A 26,139-nucleotide genomic window follows, 5' to 3' on the forward strand; every position below is an offset into this window, starting at 1 on the left:
AATGCCTTCCTTTTTAAGCTATCTCCTGGAAAATCATCTGACAGAAACAAATCAGAAAACTACAAAACCATAGGCCCATTGTGGCACAATTTTTCTAATGTACAAAACCAGACAGTGTAGGGTGGAGGAGTGATCTGTGCTTTTACTCCACTATTTTTTTTGCATAGGGAAACAGAAAGGCAGCAATAGAAACATCTATCTTTTTGTCTCAACTTCAAAAGTATAATATGGAACATACATTCTACATTTAAAGAAACACTGGAATAATTCCTTTAGTGAATACTGGGTGATATACTCCATATATTTTCTACATTACATTACAGTTTTATCTCACAATCCATATATATTCTTATAAATAAACAACAATTTTGAACAGCAATGGTAAGGTAAAACTGACTATAGATTCCAAATGCAACTAGGCAGGTGATCAGCCTGTGATGCAGCACAGAATTATTTAGCAAAATTTAAGATCCACCCCTTTATTGAACAGATAGGAAAATAACCAAGAGCTGCTACAAATCAGATAAGTACCATAAAGAGTCTGCTAACTCCCTGGAGTTAGTGTTAACACAAAGACATCTCCTTGCAGAGCCCTTTATTTATCTGACAAGATCAAAATACAGTGTGTACCATGATATAAAAATGGTTCTAACTGTATCATCTTCATGCTATATCTTTATTTATCCACCTGGTCCATTTATTTCCATATTTCTCTCTCACCACTTTATACAAACTTATTTCTTATCCCTTTTTTTTCACCCCTCATCCCACAGTTGTCACAATATCGACATCTCCAGAACAAAGTGGAAGCAAATGTTTCTCAAATTCCCAATCAAATCCATCCTGCTAGAGCGTGATTCCTTTCTCTCTTTCCATTTCAGCAAGGGATAGGTGGAAAAAGATAGAGCAAAATTTCTAGTGCTCATTCATGGTAAAAAGAAAATATTGTCTTGTAAAATCATGAAGTTGTTGGGTGACTTGGAAGAAAGCAGTGAAAGCGCTAGTGAGAGGAGGAAAAAAAAACACCTCTCTACTATATCCAGAAATGTTCCAGTAACGCTACTTCATTCATAAACTATACAATTCCATGACATTTCTGTGTAAAATGCTTTTTACAGAACAGTGTAGTCTATTGGCATTTACTGAACTATCATACTGCTTGGTCTTTTCACACACATTTCACCATTTTTGCCAGGCAGAAAATGGCAAATGATGAAAATTGTTTTTATAGACAACATCTATTACAAATATAAATATAAATTTATATATATAATTCTGATGCACATTCATTGTAGATCATGCTTGTTAATTATCTATACCCATAAAAAATATCCTTTGACCCTATTTCTTAAGCACATTTATGTAATTTATGTAATACAATATCATGCACACAGAATCACAGAATGGTTGACGTTGGAAGGGACCTCTGAAAATCATTTAGTCTACCCTCCCCTGCCGAGCAGGATCACCTAGAGCACATTGCACAGGATGGCATCCAGGAGGGTTTTGAATATCTCCAGAGACGGAGACTCTACAACCTCTCTGTGCAACCCATTCCAGTGCTCTGCCACCCTCACAATAAACAAGTGCCTTCTCACACACATGAAACATTCTCTCTTAGAAAATGAAAATCAGTCATGCTATTAAAATGCCTACAAGATCAATTGTGTGCAACTAACACCAAGCAAATTAAATAATAAAAATAAAATAAATAAATAAACAGTATCCGTACGTAAGGAAAAGAGAGGGATTGTAGCTTTGCCTGGCTCAGAAATCACTACTGCTGTTCTTTGGGGTTCTATCAGTATCATCATCTGCTGTAAGGGCTGACTGATGGCCGGCCTATAATCCCACACTGGAAAGCACAGCTAATTTAACAAGCTGCCAGTATTTTTGTCAATCTGCAAAAGACATTTCGGAAGACCAAAAGATGCTTCCTTACACCTAATTCAGAAGGACATCTACAAAGGACATAACTGAGTTTCCATAAAAACACCAATATTTTATAATATCGAGTGTTAGAAAAAATGAATTATATGGGTCATAACAGTAAAGTTGCAGTAGTTCTTGAAGTTTTTAAATGATATACAGGAGCACTCTTTCTCCTTTGGATATTGAAGAAGAGGCTTACAAAACCTGAATTCCCACCTATAGAACTGCCATTGTTTCTTATAAATTTTTATGAGTCAGAAATCTTAATTTTCATTCATATAAAGCAAATTCTTCTAACTTTATTTGTCACCTATTGCAGAATTCAGAATTTTTACTCCTTGAAATTCAGGTATCTTTGGAGTTTCTCGTGAGATAAGGAAGTTCATATAATCTCTAAGTACTTCTATGCCTTCTATTAGTACTTTCCTCTATTTCTAGAAGTGAGTAAAATAGAGAAATCAAATACTATGCAAGCTGGTGTCTCACTGACTAAATTCTGCAAACTTTGCAGACCCTTGGTTTGAGGAAAAAAATATGCCAGCTGTAAAAAACACCACAGCACAGGAGAAGAATTTGAAGAAACGTATCTTAAACATGACTGGATTATTTTAAAGCCTGTTTTTCAATGGAATATAAAAACTTATGAAATCAATACTTTTATCAGAAGTATCCTAATTAAAAAAAAAAAGTCTGAAAACATTTCTCCAGTCCAGGTTGTTTCATTTTGAGTGTGAAGTCCAAAGCTGGAAATCCTGTTCAAGACTCCTAATATCTAAGGGTATGTCAGTATGTCATTCAGTTTCAGTAATTTTTCCACCTTATCGACACTGAGCATTGAAAATTGGTCTTCCTCAACCTGACCACAGAAAGCTTTCATTTGAAAATGTGAAGTTCCAAAGAACTTGAAAACCACAATGGATCATCAGTAAAACTTCCCATTATTTTGGGGGATAGATTTTGCAAGAAAGTTTCTCAAAGACTTGTCTTCGGTATGCATTTCTAAAGCCTTAATTTTAATGTTTAATATAATAGATAAATATAAACATAAACATAATTGAAATTAAATGAAACAATGATATTACAATTACTTCTGTAATTTGTCACATACAGAAACTGCATCTCAGCCTCGGTATAAAATATTGGGTGTAAAACATGACCAGCTGTGGGGCACAATACAAATGTATTTTTAATCAACTGAATCTTGAATTGCAACTGAAGAATTCACTTAATATGCCTCTTTATGCAACAAAAATGACTGGTTCACAAGATGCTGTTATCATTTCTGAGGTAAAAAAATAAAATAAAAAAAATTCACTAGTACAAATTAAACACCCATGTACATCATTCAAATAAAATCTTAAATCCATTTGAAATTACAGCCACAACTGGAGAAGCTGTCAGAATAGCTTTAGTTATAATTAAATTACATTCATTTCTGTCCTATGTACTCAGCTAAAGCACCTGTAATGTACCTTTCTCTACAACTGGATGTTTGGCGTCCAGCTCAAAAGAGCCAATATATACAAGTTCTTATATGCAACAAATACTTAGAAGCTGCTACAAGGCTCAACAGTCCCATGCCACTTCACAAAAAACTATATAAAAATGCATAAGCAAACCTGTCCAAAACTGTCAAGAACAGCCATATAGACAGAGAACTTACAGCAGCCTTCTGATATTTAAAGGGGGCCTACAGATAAGCTGGGGAGGGACTCTTTATCAGAGAGTGAAGTGACAGGACATGGAGTAATGGCTTTAAACAAAGAGGGTAGATTTAGATTAGACATTAGGAAGAAATTATTTACTGTGGGGGTGGTGAGGCACTGGAACGGGTTGCCCAGAGAAGATTTGGATGCCCCATCCCTGGAAGTGTTTCAAAGGCTAGGCTGGATGTGGCTTTGGGCAGCCTGGTCTGGACGGAGGTGTCCCTGCAATGGCAGGGGGTTGGAACCGGATGGTCTTTAAGGTCCCTTCCAATTGAAACCATTCTATGATTCTACAAAACATATAGAATCATAGAATCATAGAATATCCTGAGTTGGAAGGGACCCTTAAGGATCATCAAGTCCAACTCTTGATACCGCACAGGTCTACCCAAAAGTTCAGACCATGTGACTAAGTGCACAGTCCAATCTCTTCTTAAATTCAGACAGGCTCGGTGCAGTGACCACTTCCCTGGGGAGCCTGTTCCAGTGTGCAACCACCCTCTCTGTGAAGAACCCCCTCCTGATGTCGAGCCTAAATTTCCCCTGCCTCAGCTTAACCCCGTTCCCGCGGGTCCTGTCACTGGTGTTAATGGAGAAAAGGTCTCCTGCCTCTCGACACCCCCTTACGAGGAAGTTGTAGACTGTGATGAGGTCTCCCCTCAGCCTCCTCTTCTCCAGGCTGAACAGGCCCAGTAACCTCAGCCGTTCCTCGTACGTCTTCCCCTCCAGGCCTTTCACCATCTTCGTAGCCCTCCTCTGTACACTCTCCAACAGTTTCATGTCCTTTTTATACTGTGGTGCCCAGAACTGCACACAGTACTCGAGGTGAGGCCGCACCAGCGCAGAGTAGAGCGGGACAATCACCTCCCTTGACCTACTACCGATGCCGTGCTTGATGCACCCCAGGACACGGTTGGCCCTCCTGGCCGCCAGGGCACACTGCTGGCTCATATTCAACTTGCTGTCAACCACGACCCCCAGATCCCTCTCTTCTAGGCTGCTCTCTAGCGTCTCATCGCCCAGTCTGTACGTGCAGCCAGGGTTTCCCCGTCCCAGGTGCAGGACCCGGCACTTGCTCTTATTGAACTTCATGCGGTTGGTGATCGCCCAGCTCTCTAACCTATCCAGATCCCTCTGCAAGGCCTTTCCACCCTCATTCGAGTCCACAACTCCTCCAAGTTTGGTGTCATCAGCAAACTTGCTCAAAATACCTTCTATTCCTACATCCAGATCGTTTATAAAAATATTGAAAAGTACCGGCCCTAAAATGGAGCCTTGAGGGACCCCACTGGTGACCGCCCGCCAGCCTGACGCAGCCCCATTTACCATAACCCTTTGGGCCCTGCCCGTTAGCCAATTGCTCACCCATCGTATGATGTTTTTATTTAGCTGTATGGTGGACATTTTGTCCAGTAGGATCCTATGGGAAACCGTGTCAAAAGCCTTGCTGAAGTCCAAAAAAATCACATCAGCTGGTTTCCCTTGGTCCATCATACGGGTGATCTTATCATAAAAGGAAATCAGGTTAGTTAGGCAGGACCTGCCCTTCACAAACCCATGCTGGCTGGGACCAATGACTGCTTTGTCCCCCAGGTGAGCCTCAATAAGTTCGAGAACCATCTTCTCCATGATTTTACCAGGCACTGACGTGAGACTGACAGGCCTGTAATTGCTAGGGTCTTCTTTCTGACCCTTCTTGTAAATCGGCACAACATTTGCCAGCTTCCAGTCTACTGGGACCTCTCCAAATTCCCAGGATCGTTGAAAAATAATTGAGAGAGGTTCCGCGATGACGTCCGCCAGCTCTTTCAGCACCCGGGGATGAATCCCATCCGGACCCATGGACTTGTAGGGATCCAGGTGGAGTAGCAAATCCCGCACACGTTCAGGGTCGGTTGGGAGTTTGTCATCCCCACCGTCCCGGTCCTCTAGCTCAGGGCACCCTGGGTCCCGAAGCCCGTCATCGGCATTGAAGACAGAGGCGAAGAAGGCGTTAAGCGTCTCTGCTTTGCCTATGTCATTGTCTGTGAGGAGACCTTCCCTATCAAGGAGCGGCCCTATGTATTCTTTAGTTCTCCTTTTTCCATTCACATATCTGAAAAAGCCCTTTTTATTTTCTCTCACAGACACAGCCAGCTTCAACTCTAGGTGTGCTTTGGCCACACGAATTTTCTGCCTACAAACACGAACGGCATCCCTGTATTCTTTCCATGACACCTGGCCCTCCTTCCAGTAGCGAAACACTCTCTGTTTCCGCCTAATCTCCATTAGAATGTTCCTGGTCAGCCACGCCGGCCTCCTGCCCCGCCTGCCTGACTTGCGATATTTAGGAATTGCTTGATCTTGTGCTTCTAGGAGGCATCGTTTAAAGAATGACCAGCACTGGTGGACATCGAGGCCTTCAAGAGCAGTTTCCCAGGGGACCTTGCTGACTAGTTCCCTGAGCAGCCTGAAGTCCGCTTTCCCCATATCTAGGGATGAGGTTTTGGTGGCACTTTTCTTTCTGTCACCGTAAATTTTGAACTCAACCACTTCATGGTCGCTTTGACCAAGGCGGCCACCAATCACCACATCTCCCACCAGACCCTCTCTGTTTTCTAGCAACAGGTCTAGGAGGGCACCTTTCCTAGTTGGCTCCGTTAGCACCTGCACCAAGAAGTTATCATCTAGGTGCTTCATGAACCTCCTGGACTTGCTCGTGTCAGCCGTGTGGCACTCCCAGTTAACGTCTGGCAAGTTGAAGTCCCCCATAAGGACAAGGGGAGTTAATCTCGAGGCCTCTCTTAGTTCTGTAAAGAATAATTTATCGGCGCTATCGTCCTGGCCAGGCGGTCTGTAATAGACTCCCACAACGACATCTCCTTTATTCGTTCGTCCCTTGATCCTTACCCAGAGGCTCTCAACTTTGCCATCTCCGACCTGAAGTTCCACACAGTCCAGCCCCTGCTTCACATACATCGCCACCCCACCACCTCGCCTACCCTGCCTGTCCCTCCTGAAGAGCCTGTAACCATCTATCGCAACACCCCAGTCACAGGACTCATCCCACCAGGTTTCGCTTATGCCGATGATATCGTAGTTGCAGGACTGGGCCAGGACTTCTAGCTCATCCATTTTATTCCTCATACTGCGTGCATTCGTGTAGAAGCACTTCAGGTGCATCTCCTTACACTCAGCACCTTGTGGATCTGCCCGAAGGACCTCACTGGCACCCAGCCCCTCTGATTCTGGCGTACCTTCCCTTAGGTCTTCACCGGCGTGCCTGGTTTTAGCCCCTTCCCCCTTCGACTCTAGTTTAAAGCCCTATCTATCAGCCCTGCCAACTCCTGACCAAAGATCCTTTGTCCAACCTTGAAGCTGTCAGCAAGAATACCGTTAGGTAACTTTTCATAGATCTATCAAATCCCAACCCAAATGTATAAGATTAAAAAGTAATAATAATAATTAATACCCTAGAGTATTATGGACATTTTCTTTGTGGACCTAAGAAATTATAAAAGGAAAACAATTTACATTGGGGGAGGGGAGGGGAGGGGAGGGGAGGGGAGGGGAGGGGAGGGGAGGGGAGGGGAGGGGAGGGGAGGGGAGGGGAGGGGAGGGGAGGGGAGGGGAGGGGAGGGGAGGGGAGGGGAGGGGAGGGGAGGGGAGGGGAGGGGAGGGGAGGGGAAAAAAAGCTTAGTATTTGGAAAATCACAAACCATTATTAGAAATGAATTTTGCATCATCTGTGAAACATGTATTTTCAGTGCAATTTCTCCAAGAAACCCAATTTGTGTTTCCATTCTGCTTATATTGTTAAATGAAATGGTATAAATAATTAAATAATTATACATTCCAAACAAAGGAACAGAAAGTTTTGGCAAATAAAGTGATCCATTCATGCTTATTACAGCCCTTGTTTGCACATAATGACACCTAAAATTAATAGATGTTGTATATAAAATGTTTGACTGCAACACTAGGCTCTCACCACTCCTTCAGGATGACAAACTTTAAGCACTTCCTTAACACTAAGACTGCATAGCAATGCTTTTGCCTAATCAAAGTAAATTTTCCCACAGAACTTGTAAAACAATTCCTTTTTAACTGGAGGGGAGATAGATGAGTAAAACGCTCAGCTAACTGGAAATTAGTTCAATAAATTGTTCGATTCTGGTTTCAGTTAGCGCATATTTAATGAAACCATACCACCTTTTATGCTACTATACACTTCCATTGAATTAATATTTAGCCATTATTCATTCTTTGCGAGAGAGATTCTGCATGATACATATTACCATAGCTAAAATATATTTTTAAAAATATATTTTTCATCAGAAAATACATGTTTCAAAAAAAAATAAGGAGAGAGGCCTTATAAAAATAGAAAACCTATTTTCACGTAACAGACAAGAGAATTGGAGGAGATGAAAGAGCTCAGCAGACACATTCCTAGACATGATCATGAAAAACCTCTGCTGAATGTAGGGAGCTTACCAGAATACATGATGGCCTATAGGTTTCTGTATTTTATTCAGAAAAGGTGGAAAGTAATCTTCCAAATCTGTCCATCTTTTGTTGTCCTGAGTATAGGAACAGGCTCCATATTCTATCATTATCTTAATGTATTTGAATGTATTTTTGAAGTTCATCGTCACAAATGTTAAACTGATAACTTTATCAGTCAAGTAAATGCTGTCCATTTTTAAGTTGCTTTGTTTTTTGTAGAAATTTAAAATACGTACTTAGAAGTCATACACATACAGACTTATGCATATGCGCACACATATGTACATGCAAACAAACACAAAAAAAAATCTCAAAGTTTTTCCAAACTATAACTGTGTCCAGCAGCCCCTTTTCTTTTGTGATGATAGTAAAAACAGAAGCTAGAAATCAGTTGTTTTTAAAACTCTTTCCACAGAAAAGCAATATTTTGCAAAAGTTTAAGTTGAAGAATGACACAATTTGAAGACTTATTCTTTTATACATACTCTTAACACCTCAAATTGCCAAAAAAACTAAGTCAGCCTCAAAGGTTGAACAAGTATAAATACAGAATATGATGACTGAAAGGGGGAAATTCGTTGCACTTCTTGTGGAAACCTACTATCAGGCAAAACCCTAAATCCTCTTGATGAGAAATGAGCATCTCTTTTACACTAAAAGGACTAATTTGATACCTGTTTTTTCTTATTTTGCTTGCTACCCCATTATACCCACTAGTGGTAAAACAAACAGGACATTTTAGCTTTAATCTTCTTACTACATAACCCAAATAACTTCAGTCATGTTTGCATTAATGCTGCATTAATCATGTTGTTGCGTATTAATGAGTTTTCAGGCTATGCTAATTACTGTCATAGATTCTGCAGCAGCCCATTAAATATACAAATTACAGAATTAAAGAGCCAGAGCTCTTCATGATTAATCTTTAAATGGAGAAAAACTAATGATGTCTGTACAAAGTTTCTCTCCACTTTTGGCTGACTGAGCCCAATGAACAATCAATTAGAGTATTTGAAGAATAAGAACACAGCACATACTAAAAGATTTTTTATGCTGTTATTCTGTGCAGAAGACACATTTGTTTATAAGTTTCTATTGTATGAACTCCTACTAACATATTCTAGTCTTTAAGGTCTTCTGAAGTATTACACAGAAGTAAAAGCCATAGGATTCTAATTCATTATTACATACTCATAAGACTCTGCTGGTTCCATATAAATACAGTAAATCAATCTTCTCCTTTTTGCAAGGACACCAGTCTTTCTGCTCCCTAGCAAGAAAGATTTACAGCAAACCTTGGTGAAAAGAAAACTAAGTTTAAAGTCATTTGATAAGATTTGATGTATTAGTTGCACTTTCTCCCCTCACTTATGGAGTGATGTTTTCTTCTTTCAGGTGTAGCGTGATACCTACTGGTTAAATCACAAGATTCAAAATCAGGGGGCCTTGAGTCTGTAACCAGCCATTAACTGAGCTATGTGACCCAAGAGCCATCATTTAACTCCCCCACCTCCACGTTCCTTCCTGAAGAATGGTGGCCAATATCCCTTGCGTAAGGTTCTGTAATGTTTGAAAACTTCATTACTGATTTGTTCTCCATACACTTGAATAAATATTAAATTAGCAAAATGTCCATATATACTCAGAAGAATTACCTAAACATTAGGCATTTAACTTCATTTGAGAAAAACTACTATACCCACCTTCTCTGAATACTACATATTATGCAGGACATTACAAGACTTCCCTAAAGAGCAGATTCTCAGTCTATATTAATATTACTCTGCACGTCAATAGCTGCAAACAGTTTAGAACTAACTGGGCTATTACAGAATTATCCAGCCAGTTCTTTACACCCCAGAAAATAATAACAAACCATACTTAATGCATTTAAGATTTTATATTTATCCAAAAAAAATTAAAATAATAAGTCTGCTCAGAGCAAGATTGATCATGGCATGAAAATACTCTCATATGAAGAAACAACGAAAAAGAATGGATTACTGCACTTAGTAAGCAGGGAAGAGAACGCAATAAAAGGATAGGAGAAGTCTCTAGGAAAAACAGATAGGGAGAGGGGAAGCTTCCCAACATGTTATCAATACACAAGACAGCATTCGAAGAAATTAAAATGGAAGAAGTCACAAATTTCCACAGACACTTCACCGTTTTCCTAATAAAAAGATAAATAAAATTACGATGATTTGCAAAACACTGACATAAGACTTATCTGAGAGTTTAGCAACACACAAAAGGCACTGGACACTGACTTCCCAGATTTATCTAAATAAATAAATGAGGACCTCAGGAAAACATACAAGAGATCAGGGTGAAACCTGAGATGTAGATGATACCATTACCTGTTAGCATTCCCCTGCCATTAGAGTCAACATCCAGTTGTTTACAAACAAGTTTAAAGCAATACAATCATTAAAGAAATTAGCGCCCTGAAACAAATTCATTAAGCAAGTCTAGGAACAGAATTCAGAAATGTCTTCCATGTGTGCATGGCAATGGTATACAACAAGCATACAACCAAACATTATTTTTTCAGAGTGTAGCTACCAGAGTAGAAAAAATAATTGTGAGCCTGAAATTCCAAGAATCAAGTACTGCTTGGGGTAAGGATCAGCTAAAGGTTTCTGTGTTGCTTTTATTGAAGTGAAATATATGTAAAGAAGCATCATCAGCCCAATTTTCAGCTAATGCTTTAATTGATGTAATCGTCCAACAAAATTTGAGAAAACTTTACTCAAAATGGGGTCTCTCTCAAATAATATCTGTAATCCTTATTTATTTATTTACCTTTACATAGGCTGAAACGAAGGTCAACAGACTCAGATTTTTGTTAGAAAATAGTTTCTAAGACCGAGTCTTCTATGACCAATTTCCTGACTTCAAACTTTGATATTGAAAGTATGGAAATAGAGGCAAGCATTCATCTTCATTTCAGGATAAATTCTTTAGAGAAAGGACTGTTTTCTGTTACCCGTGTGTGAATTAGTGCATAAAAAAGGTCATCTTATGCAACAAGGGTAAGGTGGGAGAGGCTTCTACGTGTTAATGCAATGCAAAGCATAATTACTAGAAATATGATGACAAGAAGAATCGCTTCAAAGATTTACAACTACGCAATCTATAAAAGGTCAACATCACAGAGAAATCAGAAATGAGCTGGAGGTCAGTAGTTGTAAATAGCACTTCAATTATAAGTCTTTAGTTAGTATTTCCAGCAGTAGTACAAATGTAGCACTGCACAGAGAGTAATTTAACTGATCAAGGGAAAAGAGTATGACTAGAACTGAGTAAAATGCAAATACATCAAAATTAAAGTCAGTGTAATGATCTGAAACACTGAAAATTTAGACAACAGTGCGCTAGCCAAGGCAGAATGCAATCACACAGCATCATAGAAGCTGGAAGTACAATAAGGTATAAACCCTGCAGCAAGTGAGGAAGCTTATTGATTAGAGTACATATGGAAAAAAAAATAATTAAAATAAGCTAATGAGTGTCTCGGTAATACTACAGGATGAAAATGGAAATGTGACAGGGAAGAAAAAACTTTCAGAAACAAGTACAACACCACAAAGCAAACAGCAGAAAGCGGTTTCAAGTTACAAACTCAGCAACAAATACTAACCACGGCAGAAATGGGAGAAAGGAAAAAAAAAAAGGTAAAAACATATGCAAGTTAATGATAAGTTTTAAGCTATACCAATGAACTACAATAAAATTACCAAATGGTAACATTTTAAATAATGAAGAACTAACTGAAATGAATATATAACATTTTCACCTCATAATATTTGCTGCAGTATTTCTCCTGACTATTCTTGACATAATGACTTCTCCAAGAAGAATACTAAAAATGTTTTTATTTGCAGGAACTAAGTCTAGAGAAAGTTTGAATGGAATAATTAGCTGCAAATTTTATATATAAACAAAGTCACTTTTCTCACATCCGCAGTGTGCTAGAACAGTCATGATATACCAGCTGACAGTGAACACCCTCAATCTCCATCAGTTTAGGTTACTGTGAAGGTTCATTCATTGCCTTCAAAGATATTTGCCACCCAATAGAAATACACCTTAAAAACGTAGCAGATCCCGCTACAAAATAGTAATATGCCCCTATGTTTTGTTATGCTATCCCTGTGCCTTTGCACTTAGGAACTGCAGATTCTGTAAAGTAAAATTCTTAAGGGAGTTTGGCATAAAATGCTCATTGAAAGCATCAAAACACTTTGCAGTGCTTACACAGGCTATTTTACTTAAATAATGATCCACAGGCACTGAAACACCACCTAACACTTGCTTCAACACTTCACATTTGGCTTCAGTGAAACAAACCATTGCCGTTACAGATCAGAACAGAATGGAAAGAGAAAAGTTCAGTCCATCTTCTCTTGCACTGTATGTAGTTAGCCACAATCCTGAAAGATAGCCTTGGCCTTGCTCTCTTTACATGGCCATGTGATTAGAGGCATGAAAGGCAATAGTATGAAGCTAACATGATAGCTCTGTTTGGTACTGTAAAAGTAAACAACTACCCACAATCTAAAATATGCAGAAGACAGAAAGAAGGACTGCATGGGAATCAATGAAACCTAGCAATTTTATCTTAGAAATAACTTTTGCAAATTGTATGACCCCTGCTTACTGTCACTAATGTTTCCCAAGGAAGAATTTATCATGTATATAGCAGTCACAGTCCCTGGTGTGCTTTTGAAAACAGAACTGGGGCAGTTCTACTACAGGTAAAACCACCTGTAGCAGTTGTTCAGCATCAGCTATTATCATTTCCTTTTGCTTTCATGGTGTGTCACCATAGGTATGTGGCCCAATAATCAAAGAGTGGATTTCTTGTTCGTAATTATACATTAGGTCATATTCACTGAATTCACCACTCTTCTCTGCCTAGCTTCTGTAAAGAATGTGTCACAGAAAACATGACCCAGTGGAGTAAACCAGCTGTGGAGGTTGCTTCATCAATTTGCAGCCTGGCTTATTCCCAAGAATCAAAATGCTGCACTCAATATAAGAGTTAAGTACAATACAAGAGAGAAGCATAAAACAAAACTAGTGTGGTATCAAAATACCATTTATCTATCAGCTGAATAATCACTAACTAGTAAACACTTTGATAAATACAACTCAATCCTCCCACCTGCCACTGTTTTTTAGGAGAGTAATACAGCAACATTCAGAGCATGAAAAAAAACTCTTGTACTACATCCAGTAATAACACTAATGTGACAAATACGCCTTGCAGGAGATAGATACAGCCAGGCTTATGCTTGGTCCTTCTTGCAGCCACTTACCTGCGCAACTGGGACAGTACAAAATAATGCCAGCACTAGTGGAACTCAGAGGTAATGTCTTCCTCCTACCCAGGGGCTGAGATTTTTCCTGTGTGTCAGCATGCACATGAAAATGTAAGAGGCCAACAGATACACAAAGTTGAATCTGTTGGTGTTTCACTGTTTTTCCACAAATGGTAAGGAGTTCATTATTTTCTCATGAATCTCATCAATACTCAGAGAAAACTGTATCTCCATACTCAGAGGAAATTATATCTCCGAATAAGCTACTCTGAACTACATTGGCATAGTCAGTAGAAATGGTGATCCAGGAAAAAGCATGAATAAAGACATTTCAATGGTATAAACAGGCATACAACTCAACCTATGAGGGCTTAAATAAAGGACACAATTTACACAAAGATTCAAATTTAGAGGTAAATAAGAAAGTGAGCAATATAAAAAGCTTATAATGACAGGAAATTAACTGATATAGTGCACATTTTCTAAATACTATCATAATTCTGTTTGCCCAATGTAAGTTAATTTGCAACACTAAACAAGGAATAAATTGAACTGCCGAGGCACTGGGATTAAAACAGTAACTTTCATAAAATATCCTTTCACTGCTTTCTACACATCTGTAATCGATCCTGTCTTACATTTGGACCGTAAACTCTTTAGGGCAGACACTATCAACTTTGTCTTCCTAATGCACAAGAGAGATGTAAAGATTAATTTTGAACCAATTTTATTAATATAAGCAAAGAAATAAGTACAATAATGAAAATACTTCCCTTAACAATTTCTTTAACATAGCATGACATCATTTAGCCTCAATATATTGTGATATTTTCAGGCAGTTATTGATTGATCTTATGTCATTTTTCAGAATTTTAATTCTTTAAGAGATTCTTGAATTAAAGACTACTTTGCTGTAGCTGGCCTTTCTGTTGATTTTTACATTATTGCTTAAAACATGAGTGATTACAGAATACATGACTAATTCTGAATGATGATAAGGAAATCTCTCTTCTGCTGCTGTTAAATTCATTGATTTTTTTTTCTCTGTATAGCCTTCTCCCAAGAAAAGAGGGTTTCTGCAACACAGAAAATCATGTTTAAAATATTGTAACACATTAAATTAAAAAAATGGGTGATTGGGCATACAAAATTACTAAGAAGTATGATGCTTTATATTCCTCTTTTATTCAAATGGCAGACAACTTACCTTACTCCCACTGATTATCCTGAAGTTTTGCTTGTGGAGCTAGGCCAGTGTATGGGAAAGTGGAAAAAAAAATAACTTGCCTCATCCTTACCAGTAGAAGTCTATTAACTAAACCTTATTCATAGATGCAGTTAAAAACACTGAATAAAAAATAAACTCTAAATAATAATAATAATAACAACAACAACAATAATAAACAATATTATATAACATTATAATATTACATAACATTATATAACATTATAATATTATAATGTTGTATATATTATATATATATTATAATAATAACAAAACATGTTGGCACAGCATGTGACTCTCAGCTATTTCAGTGCAAGAACGCTGCTGCTGCTGCCTTAAGCAGCTGACAGCGGGGCTTTTGGGCACAGAGACCCTGATTAATCTGAATCCTAGGCTGCTGTAGAAAGGACGTATCGGACTACCAAGCCTGACTACAGAGTAGCCCAAAGCTTTGGGCACCCATCTCAGCCCTGTCCCATAGTAAGAGCTCTGGGGAGGGACTGCTTGTGAACTATTAGTACATTTCCTCCCATAATGCCCAGTACGTACACTGAGGCTCTAAGGAAAATTTCAGTCCATGGTTTATAAAGCCAGGAACACAGTACATTCCTATCTCAAAGCAACCTCAAGTGTTGGCCATTTCTGGGGCTGGCTGCAGTTGGCGGTCATTTTGCAATCTGCAGGAGTACTGTGCTGCCCTAATTTCCACTTCTGACATTTCCCTGGTCCTTCCCTGCCTATGTGAAAGGCAGAAGGTCTGGCATAAAAACAATTATGCAGTCTTTGCTTCACCCAGTATTCCCATTCTGTTCATTTCCCCCCTCTTAGCACATACAGCTCAGTAGCACAACCAAGTTCGTATAGGAATAGCTTAATTTTTTGAAAATTAATGATGCTAATTTGATGATCTAATATGGTTTTGGGGTAAGTGGGTCAAATCAGAATATTCTGATCACTGAATTGGAACAATTTGGGACAGAAAAATATAAAACAGCAGGAAAAAGATGAAAGAATCCTAAAGGTGGGAAAATAATAGAGGGAGAAACACCTATATTTGAAAGCAAGAGTGTAGAGGCAATGTTCTTATAATACATTTCATGTTTTAAAAATACTGAATAAAACCTCCAAAATATTACAATTAAATGTGTAAATTCATTGTAAATGACTTCACTCTGAATAGTGCCAAAACTTTCACGGAAGTGTTGACTTTCATCCTAAAACAAATTTCTCCTTTCCTTCTACAATGCGATAGGTCTTCCCAATGGTAGGCTTTTTCAAATACACTTATCCTCCACCACCCCCTTGAATCTTCCCAACAAAGTTCTCTCAGTTTCATAATTCACTTAATTTGTTTCTGACTCAAAAGGTATTACCTGGGATAGCTGTACCTGCCAGTCTAGCCTTTGTTTTGTTCATCCGGTTCTGAAGGTTGATGGGAACAAAGATTGTAATTTGTGTAGATTCGCCCCCCCCTCCCTGTCTCAGCAGAAAGTCACTGAATGAGTTGAAAATATACAAAATAAGATCCCTTAAGGGCTAAAACTCCACTACACCAAAATTCCCACTACTTACTGTAGTGGGTTTGTGTGGCAATGTTTTGGTAGCAGGGGGCCATAGGGGTGGCTTCTGTGAGAAGAATCTAGAAGCTGCCCCATGTTAAGTAAGGGCCCCGCTGCTGACCAGAGCCAAGCCAATAAGCGATGTTGTTTGCACCTCTGTGAGAGCATATTTAAGGAAGGGGAAAAAAAACACTGCCTCACAGCAGATGGGAGAGAGAAAGGAGTGAAAAACAGCCTTGCAGGTGCCAAGGTCAGTGAAGATGGAGGGGGAGAGGTGCTCCAGGCACTGGAGCAGAAGTCCTCAGTGGCCTGTGGTGAGGACCATGGTGAAGCAGGCTGTCCCCCTGCAGCCCATGGAGTACCACAGTGAAGCAGGGCTCCACTCCGTGGAGGAGACCATGGTGGAGCAGGTGGACCTGCACTGATGGAGGCTGCAGCCCATGGAGAGCCCCCGCAGGAGCAGGCCCCGGGCCGGAGCTGCAGCCCGTGGAGAGGAGCCCACGCAGGAGCAGGGGGCCTGGGGGGAGCTGCCGCCCGTGGAGGATCTGTGCTGGAGCTGCTTACTCCTGGGGGATGGACCCCGTGGTACGGAGCCGTGTGGGAGCAGTTCTTGAAGTGCTGCTGCCTGTGGGAAGCCCACACAGGATCAGTTCAGGAAGGATGGCATCCTGTGGAAGGGACCCCACGGCACAGGGGACGAAAATGACCGAGAAAGAGCGGCGGAGACAAAGCACTATAGACTAACCACAACCCCCATTCCCCCGCGCTGCTCAGGGGGAGGAGGGCAGATGGGGGGGAAGGCATTTTTGGTTTCTTTCCCTTGTTCCTCGCTTCTCTAGCTTGTTAATAATAAGCAATAAATCTTGCTATCTCCCTATGCTCAGTCTGTTTTGCCTGTCATGATAATTGTTGAGCTATCTCCCCGTCCTTATCTCAACCCTTGAGCCCTTTCCCTTTGAGGAAGGGGAGTGAGAGAGCTGCTGTGGTGGAACTCGGCTGCCCACCCGAGTAAAACCACCACAGTTACTACATAAGAAGGAAATGCATTCTGTTGGGTCCTCTGGTGGGGAAGTTTCATTTTTAATAAATCAAAAAGCTTTTATAGTACACCAGAATAAAACACCAACCCTGGAAAAAAATGGCTTTCAAATGATGTGATACAAATTGCTGTTTAACCAATTTTTGCTTTACTCAGGGGAAATAGGAGGTTGTACTCCACTCTAACCACCTGTTATTACAACTCTAACTACACTAGAACAATAACACTAATCCCAATTATGTCCACATTAAGTGTGGTTAGAATGAAGAATTTTGATCAAACCAGCTTACATATGAAGTATCGGTTCAAATTTGGATGACTTCCTCTTATTTTTTCCCTGAAGAAGATAGTGTGTTCCTTTCTGAATTCTCAAAGAATACCATTCTATACAGCACTAAGAAGTATCATTAGTGTAGTAACAATTACTTGCTGAATTAATGAATAAAACAGCATTGTATTTCCACAGTTGCCCCCCACTTAATCTAGGGCTATTTTATGCTACTATTAGTTGTTTGCACAGTGTGGCATGGATTTTATCAGATAGCAGAGAAAGATACCTTACAAAACATTCAGAAATCTGAAGACATAACCCCATAAAACATTTTTTCCCAGAAATACAAATAAAAAATACCCCACAAGAATAAAACTGAAAAAGAAAAATCTCTTCTGCAATAACAATAATAAGCACAATATAGTTTGCAGAAAGCACTGAATGAATTTTCAAGTAGACACATAGACTACTAAAGTAATGGTGGAATTGCACAGCAGAAATTTTAGAAAGCAGCAGTTACTGTAGCCAACATATTTACAGGGAACAGCCTTGTTTTATAATCTAAATCATAATCATGACCCCAGTGAGTCAGTAATCACTTTTTAACAGGATAAAGATAGGACTTTGGCAGCAGCACAGGTAACAAGTGAGTTTAATAAATAAGATACCGCAAAACTATAGAGTGCTTTGTAAGTAATGATCAATGTTTAAAATCAATGCTCTTGCAAATTGGAGCCAATGCAAAGGGGCTAGCACCAGAGTAAGATGATCCGGTTGATGTATTTTGGATCTGCTGAAATAAATCCATTTAAAGGAGCATTTGCAGGATGACTAAGTTAAGAGAGCACTGCAACAGTCAGGCCTGGCAAAGGGAACGCCTCCTCCTACTGTCAATATTTCAAACTGATAAAGAGCTGACCAAGTGCAATCAGTTCTGTGATGAATAAAAGAAAGCTTGGGACCATTAACGTTAATGGGACTTTTGTGGCTAAATGCTCATATATTGTACTGAAAATTTACCTGATGGACCAAGAGATTTTTTTTTTTGCTTGTGCTTCCCCTTTTCCCTGTACATTCTATACAATCAATTTAAAAATATTTGCAGTGTAATATAAACTTCTAAAATAACTTCATATGATTAATATCCCATGAGTCTCCAGAAATAAAAAAAAAAAAAAGAGAAAAAAAAAAGAATTACAGAACACATTCATGTTACCTGGAAGACCTGAGAAAATAGAAATGCCAGTTTTATAAACACAGATAAAATTGGCTGCCCTGATATCTTCATGCAGAGTGCCTTAGCCGTGGGGCACAATGACAAAGACTCTACCACCTGCCATATACAATGTGTATTAGGGAATGACTAATAAACTGTTCCCATATGAGACCTGGGTGAAATTTTGTGGGAAGACAGAAATTCAGATCAGCAAGTATAGTTCTAAGAGCACATATATCAATATATAAACCATATATACCAAGATATGACCTGGTTCAACAGTTTTCATTTGAAACGTGGCAGCCTGTTTTTCTTATCATCTTTGATTAAATACCTGTTATATACCCAATACTGTATTGAAATCAGATGACATGGCTATAATCTCAAACCCCTCCTGCAACCTAGTTTGACAAATACCACAGGGTACAATGGGGAGCAGATTTAGGGTTGTTCAGGATGATGTGTTGTTTCATGTTGGTATTTATTTTAGCATAATTTGATGAAATGAATCAAAACTTTCCCCGTATGGCCATTTAATACATTTTTTTTTTTAAAGAAAGGATCTGATCTAAACAACATTTACAATTATATGAAACATTAGTGTGAAGTTACTGCAATGAGAAAAATATTTAAAGCCTTTATATTGTCTACCTAAGCTAAAAGAGTACTCTGATAGAAGATGGAACAGTACAGACTGAAGATGTTGAGCAGGAAACAAAATTTTCCTGATAAGGAAAGAGATTTCTTTCTTGCAGGTTCCCCAGAGCATGGGGGGGGGGGGCGGACTGAGTAGCAGCACAAAAGATAAATTTCCATTATGACTTCCAGGCTATCACAGTTCCAATGAATTTAACTTTGTTGGTTTCATTTGTTTTTTTCCTCCAAAAAAAAGAGCATAAAAGCACATGATTTTACCCACTATAAGGTTATCTGTCCCAGTGTTGTCTTTTTTTTTTTCTTGCACCTATTAGCAATATGAAACATTAAAAAAATAGTGGTGACTAAGAATAATTTTGAAATTGCAAACAAATAATGGGACATAGACCCCAAATAGAGCAAATGGGAAATGAAAGAATGAAATGCCTTGTCAATAGACAGAAGAAGAAAGAATAAATAATAAATGATTTCAAAATAACAGTCTTAAAGGTCTTACAGGTAATAGGATCACAAAATGTGGAGACTGGAAAGAATATTTCCCTGCTTAATTGGTAGTTTGACTGTATTATCAGCTTCTTCACGAACACAATCCCAAACAGCAAGTTTCAGTCATTTCAGCACATACTACAGAGATAGAATCAAATAAAGCCTACCTTTTTCTACCTATGATTAGCAAGGACATTACGTCACCGCTTCTTAGACATGCACCTGGTCAGATTAACTCACACTATCTTGACCTTAAGCAAGAACCAGGTGCAATATATTTTAGCTTACTAAAAGAATAAAAAATAAAAAATCCAGAATGCAGTCACTTTACTCTCTGTACTCCCTGTACTCTGCCATGAGCACGTCATCCTACTTACTTGGCACACTACACAGTCTCCACATAATATTAGGTCAAATGTAAGGTCCCAATATTAATCTTCATGGCTATCCATGGAGGTGGTTTAAGATATCTCAAGAGTGTCCTTCTCATTATGTCAGTGACCTCTCTGAACAACTACTATTAGTTTCAAGGCTCACCAGTGCAAGACTGAAGTCCCTCTGCAAGAAGGATAAATGCTCTGGAACTCATTAGAGAAGCTGATCAAAATAATCACAAATTTCACAGCCTTCTAAGGACAGTTTAAATCCACATATACTCAGGCATATAAGTCATTGGTTAAAACGGAAGAGAGAAAAGCAGAGCCAAATAGCAAATATGTCCAGAGAACAAAAAAAAAAAAAAAAAAAAAAAAAAGCATGAGGAGGATATGAGGAGTGAATAAAAATGGGAGAACAAATTACAAATTAGTGGTGAGTATGACTGTGCTTTGGAAGATACTCAGGTACCACTTAGAAACTATGCTAAAGGTCCAGTATTTCAATTAGTATTCTTACCTAGTGCATTGAAATGACTATTGGCTTAAAAAGTTGCACAAAATGCTTGTGCAAAATATGCAAATAGGTTAAAAAAAGGTAAGAAGAATAAGACTTTCAGATCAGTTTCTACTGATTCTACTCAGAATAGAAATACAAAACAAATTTTCTTCATCAAAGATGAGTAATTCCATCTACATCCACATACAGAAGGCCAAAGTTTACAATTCCAAATCCTCAGTATAAAACAGACTTCGGAAAACACCAAGGAACCATGCCTTCCTCCCCAAAATGTCCAAAGTGAGGAGCAAATAAACAAATAAGGGAAATTCAGGTTTTTCCATCATGTAAACTGATCATAAAAGGACCATCTGGGGGATTGGACTAGATGATCTTTAAATGTCCCTTCCAATCCCTAATATTCTGTGATTCTGTGGTCTGCTTAATTTTAAAAAGTTGCAGAACAAACTTATTACAAGCTAAAAATTATCATGTATTGTATAAAATTATCTGTTTTCAATTTCTAATGAAGATTATGAAATAGAATCTTATGGATTTTCAAAGAATATTGACTGCTTGCAACATTTTAATAAAATTCTCAATTCTGCATATTTTAAAACCAAAAAACTGTAATAATATCCAATATAGTTAAGGCCAGCCTAGATAGCAATAGTTGGTGATTACCAGATCAAAGGCCTTACTTAAATCAATAAAGATAGCTCCTGTACATTGATTACCATCCAACACTATAAAAATATAATTGCTTACCTCAAGAGGAGCAGTACAAGTGAAATGAAAAGGTCATAATAGGTCAATAATTATTTAAATTAAACTTACATCTTCCTTCATCCGATGGACCAACTCTAGCACACACCGAAATGGTGATTTACCAGTTTAAAGACATATTAACGTGTCAGCAAAGGGCTCAGCAGTAATTGGGTCAGCAATTTTAAGAAGTCAAGGTTCCAGGTTGTCAGCTTCTCCACTTATGCTCCCAATTAATCTTAAGGTATTATAGATCTTAAGTCAGTAAGCACAGATCTAACTACTTTCAATCAAACCTCACCTGGGTATATACAGAGACAGTTACTTTCTGAGATTTTTCTACAATGCAGTATATCATTTTCTAGAATATTTTTAAATTAAAAAGAAAGTAATGCAACAATTCATTACTGAGATCAGTGAATTCTCCAGTAATTTAGTATAGGACATTTCTGTCACCCAAATTAAACTGTCCTCATACCAGAACAACATTACTTGTCAGGCTTATGTTTTCATTCTAATAGTTACGCTAGCAGTTGATTTCTGAATTCTCAGTCACTATACTTCACTCCTCTTTAAGGTAATAATTTTGTCCATCTGTATTTGCATTAGAGACCATCCATCAATTCCAGTGCATTTCATAGAAAGAATGAATAGCTTGAGAAAAGATAGGAACTCTGGAAATGTGTCATTCCATCTCATTCTGCAAAAGTACCTTGAAAAATAATTGGGTTTATAGATACTTGTTTTCAGAGTTGAAAAAGACAGTCTTGTATAGCCCCAAAAGCAAGGAATTGGGTTACACTTCAGAAGTCAAGTTAACAAAGTACCTTATCAAATACATTATGTCCTTTAGTTCCCCCATTGTTTTGTTTGTTTTGTTTTTATTATTATTATTATTATTATTATTAATAATAATAATAATAATATATGCTTACTGAATAAAATCACTAGCAAGTAACTTGGCACTGGAACAACATGCTTTCTCACCAAAGCATTGGTATGTTGTTTCCTGATGATCCCATCCAGTGGCAAAACTTACTTCAATATTTGGATAATGTGTATACCTAAGATAACTAACAAAGACTTAGTCAAATTAAAATGCTGCAACTTCAGCATAGTGTTCAAGTTATCATATTTATTAAAGAAATTACTAGCCCTCAGATACAGAATATACTCCCCACTGGCTGCAAATTGGAATGGCAGCAATACTTACTGCTGAATTTACCTCCCATGTCCCTAACAACAGTGTTGCACAGATTTTTTTCTAAAATATACTCTTTTAAGAAAAGAAAACCTTTTATAACCATATTTGCTTCATGCCAAATACTATTTCATTACCACTTTGAAGAATTAATTTAAATCAGTCTTTCAATTTTAAGCAACAAACGTTTTTAAGTGTTTTTTTGTTTGTTTTGTTTTGTTTCTTTGTTTGTTTGTTTTGGCTCCATTTTGTGAATCAGACATGAATTCATCTTAGAGGGACAGGCTAAGAAGGCTCTTTCATGAACTTGGTCCTAGCCACCAAATCCTGATGGTGTGCTAGCTACTAGAAAGAAAAGTGAAGAGTCATGCTCTTGGGCTATTAATTTTCTCCCATTTGGTGCCTGGAAGTACAAAGAAAAGGATGACAACACCTGGAAGAACACAGAAGGAAGAAGATCAAAGATACTATAATGGTCAAACCAGGAAACAGAAAAAAAAGGAAGGGAAAAAAAAAAGGAAAGAAACAAATCATGGATAATGTCAAAACATGAAAAGGATGGGGGTAAAAAAAAAAAAAACTGAAAAGCAATAGGGAAAAGAAACAAAAAAGCAGGAGGACCTATAATCACTAGTAAAATCTCTCTTTATAAATACAGTTGAAAAAATATGTTGCTAGGATCCACAGAACACAGTGAAAAAGTATGCAATTTATCCTTTGTATTGATGACTTCACATACAGATCTTCTAATGTAGCCATCAGTGTCTCTAATAGTTCAAATCAGAAAAAGATTTCATTAATATTAAAGATTTTTACCCTGTGACGTGTTAATCAGCGATGCTCCAAATGATGGATATATCTGTGATTCTCTTGTGTCACTATTTTTTTTTCTTTATTATTACTCAGAGTAACTATTTAGAAAACATTAGGACTGTAAAAGTAAACCCACAAAATTTACAAAATAAAATTAAAATTGTCTGCAAAAAAAAATAATAATGCTCACACAGATAGAGGATGAATAATGACATAGTCTACAATTATACAAACACACATTTCCCATAAGATATCTGCCTCAAGGATTTTATGATGTTCAGCAACTAAAACAGAATTCATGTAGCAAATAAGGATTTTGTGCACAGAAGCCTGTCTTATTTGATGTAGTGCTCTGAGGATGTTTAATGAAAGAGGAAGGGGATATAAAAAGTGAACGGACAGTTTCATAGCTAGCGCAGTTCAATGTCACTCTGGAGAAATCTGTCCCCACCTCTGCCACAAAAAGTTCTTATGCAACATGAGGTAAGTCACTTAAGCCGAACTTTTCAGTTATTCACTTGTTATGCACTCTTCCATGCCATTGAGCAACCTGATCTAGTGGAAAATATCCCTGCCCTTGGCAGGGGGTTGGAACTAGATGATCTTCAAGGTTCCTTCCAACTCAAACCATTCTGTGAATCTACGATTCTTCAATTCTTTGAGTGTTTGCATTTAAACACCCCACAGAGATCTGTGGAAGCTTTAAGTGTTCCTAACTGAACAGAAGTCAATAGAAACTACTCCAAAATCTTGGGTCCTATCTGTGTAAAGCTGAGCACACAAAATTAGCAAGGATTCTCTGACACACTGTCCTCCCAAGTCCCCACTCATAACACAAAACTAATCACAGAATCATCTAGGTTGGGGAAGAGACCTCCAAGATCACCCAGTCCAACCTCTGACCTAACACTAACAAGTCCTTCACTAAACCATATCACTAAGGGCTACATCTAAACGTCTTTTAAAGACCTCCAGGGATGGTGACTCAACCACTTCCCTGGGCAGCCTATTCCAATGCCTGACAACCCTTTCAGTAAAGAAGTTCTTCCTAACATCCAACCTAAATCTCCCCTGGTGCAACTTTAGCCCATTCCCCCTTGTCCTGTCACCAGGCACGTGGGAGAACAGACCAACCCCCACCTCGCTACAGCCTCCTTTAAGGTACCTATAGAGCACGATAAGGTCACCCCTGAGCCTCTTTTCCAGGCTGAACGATCCCAGCTCCCTCAGCCGCTCCTCATAAGACTTGTTCTCCAGACCCCTCACCAGCTTCGTTGCCCTTCTCTGGACTCACTTGAGCACCTTGATGTCCTTCTTGTAGTGAGGGGCCCAAAACTGAACACAGTACTCGAGGTGCGGCCTCACCAGAGCTGAGTACAGGAGGACAATCACTTCTCTAGCCCTGCTGGCCACACTGTTTCTTATGCAAGCCCGGATGCTGTTGGCCTTCTTGGCCACCTGAGCACACTGCTGGCTCATATTCAGCTGACTATCAACCAATACTCCCAGGTCCTTCTCTTCCAGGCAGCTTTCTAACCACTCACCTCCCAGCCTGTAGCGCTGCTTGGGGTTGTTGCGCCCCAGGTGCAGGACCCAGCACTTGGCCTTGTTGACCCTCATACAGTTGGCCTCAGCCCATCGGTCCAGCCTATACAGATCCTCCTGCAGAGCCTTCCTGCCCTCGAGCAGATCGACACACGCACTTAGCTTGGTGTCATCTGCAAACTTACTGAGGGTGCACTCGATCCCCTCATCCACATCATCGATAAAGATATTAAAGAGAACTGGCCCCAGTACTGAGCCCTGGGGGACTCCACTAGTGACCAGCCTCCATCTGGATTTAACTCCATTCACCACGACTCTTTGGGCCCGGCTACCCAGCCAGTTTCTAATCCAACAAAGCGTATGCAAGTCCAAGTCAAGAGCAGCCAGTTTCTCTAGGAGAATGCTGTGGGAAACGGTGTCAAAAGCCTTACTGAGGTCAAGGTAGACCACATCCACAGCCTTTCCCTCATCCACCAAGCACGCCACTTTGTCATAGAAGGAGATCAAGTTAGTCAAGCAGGACCTGCCTTTCATAAACCCATGCTGACTGGGCCTGATTGCCTGGTTGCCCTTTAAGTGCCATGTGATGACACTCAAGATGATCTGCTCCATGAGCTTCCCTGGCACTGAGGTCAAACTAACAGGCCTATAGTTTCCCGGGTCTACCTTCCAGGCCTTCTTGTAGATGGGCGTCACATTTGCTAGCCGCCAGTCGACTGGGACCTCCCCTGATAGCCAGGACTGCTGATAAATGATAGAAAGCGGCTTGGCCAGCTCTTCCGCCAGTTCTTATGTTGTTCTAAACCCGAATATCAATGAATACGAAGTACTCAAAATGCACCAGTGAAAATGGAACAATAAAAAATTTTAACTCTGCACTTACTAATTAGATATGTACAGCTGGACAGACATCAAACCATATACAGACTGGTAAGAATTTTTAAAAAGAAATATCTTGTCAAAACCATACACCAAACCTATGGAAGAACTAGTTTATAACCAAATGATTAAATGCAATCATAACACAAAAATAAAA

General features: G+C 38.9%; 1 protein-coding gene across 3 annotated transcripts in view; it reads right to left on the minus strand.

Annotated features, from left to right (window-relative positions):
• Positions 1-26,139, minus strand: part of USH2A (usherin) — a 419,834-nt gene that overhangs the window by 257,577 nt on the left and 136,118 nt on the right. The gene's annotated exons all lie outside the window — the stretch shown is intronic.

The sequence above is a fragment of the Anser brachyrhynchus genome, assembly GCF_964034855.1.
Source record: "Anser brachyrhynchus genome assembly, chromosome: 3".
NCBI lineage: Eukaryota > Metazoa > Chordata > Aves > Anseriformes > Anatidae > Anser > Anser brachyrhynchus.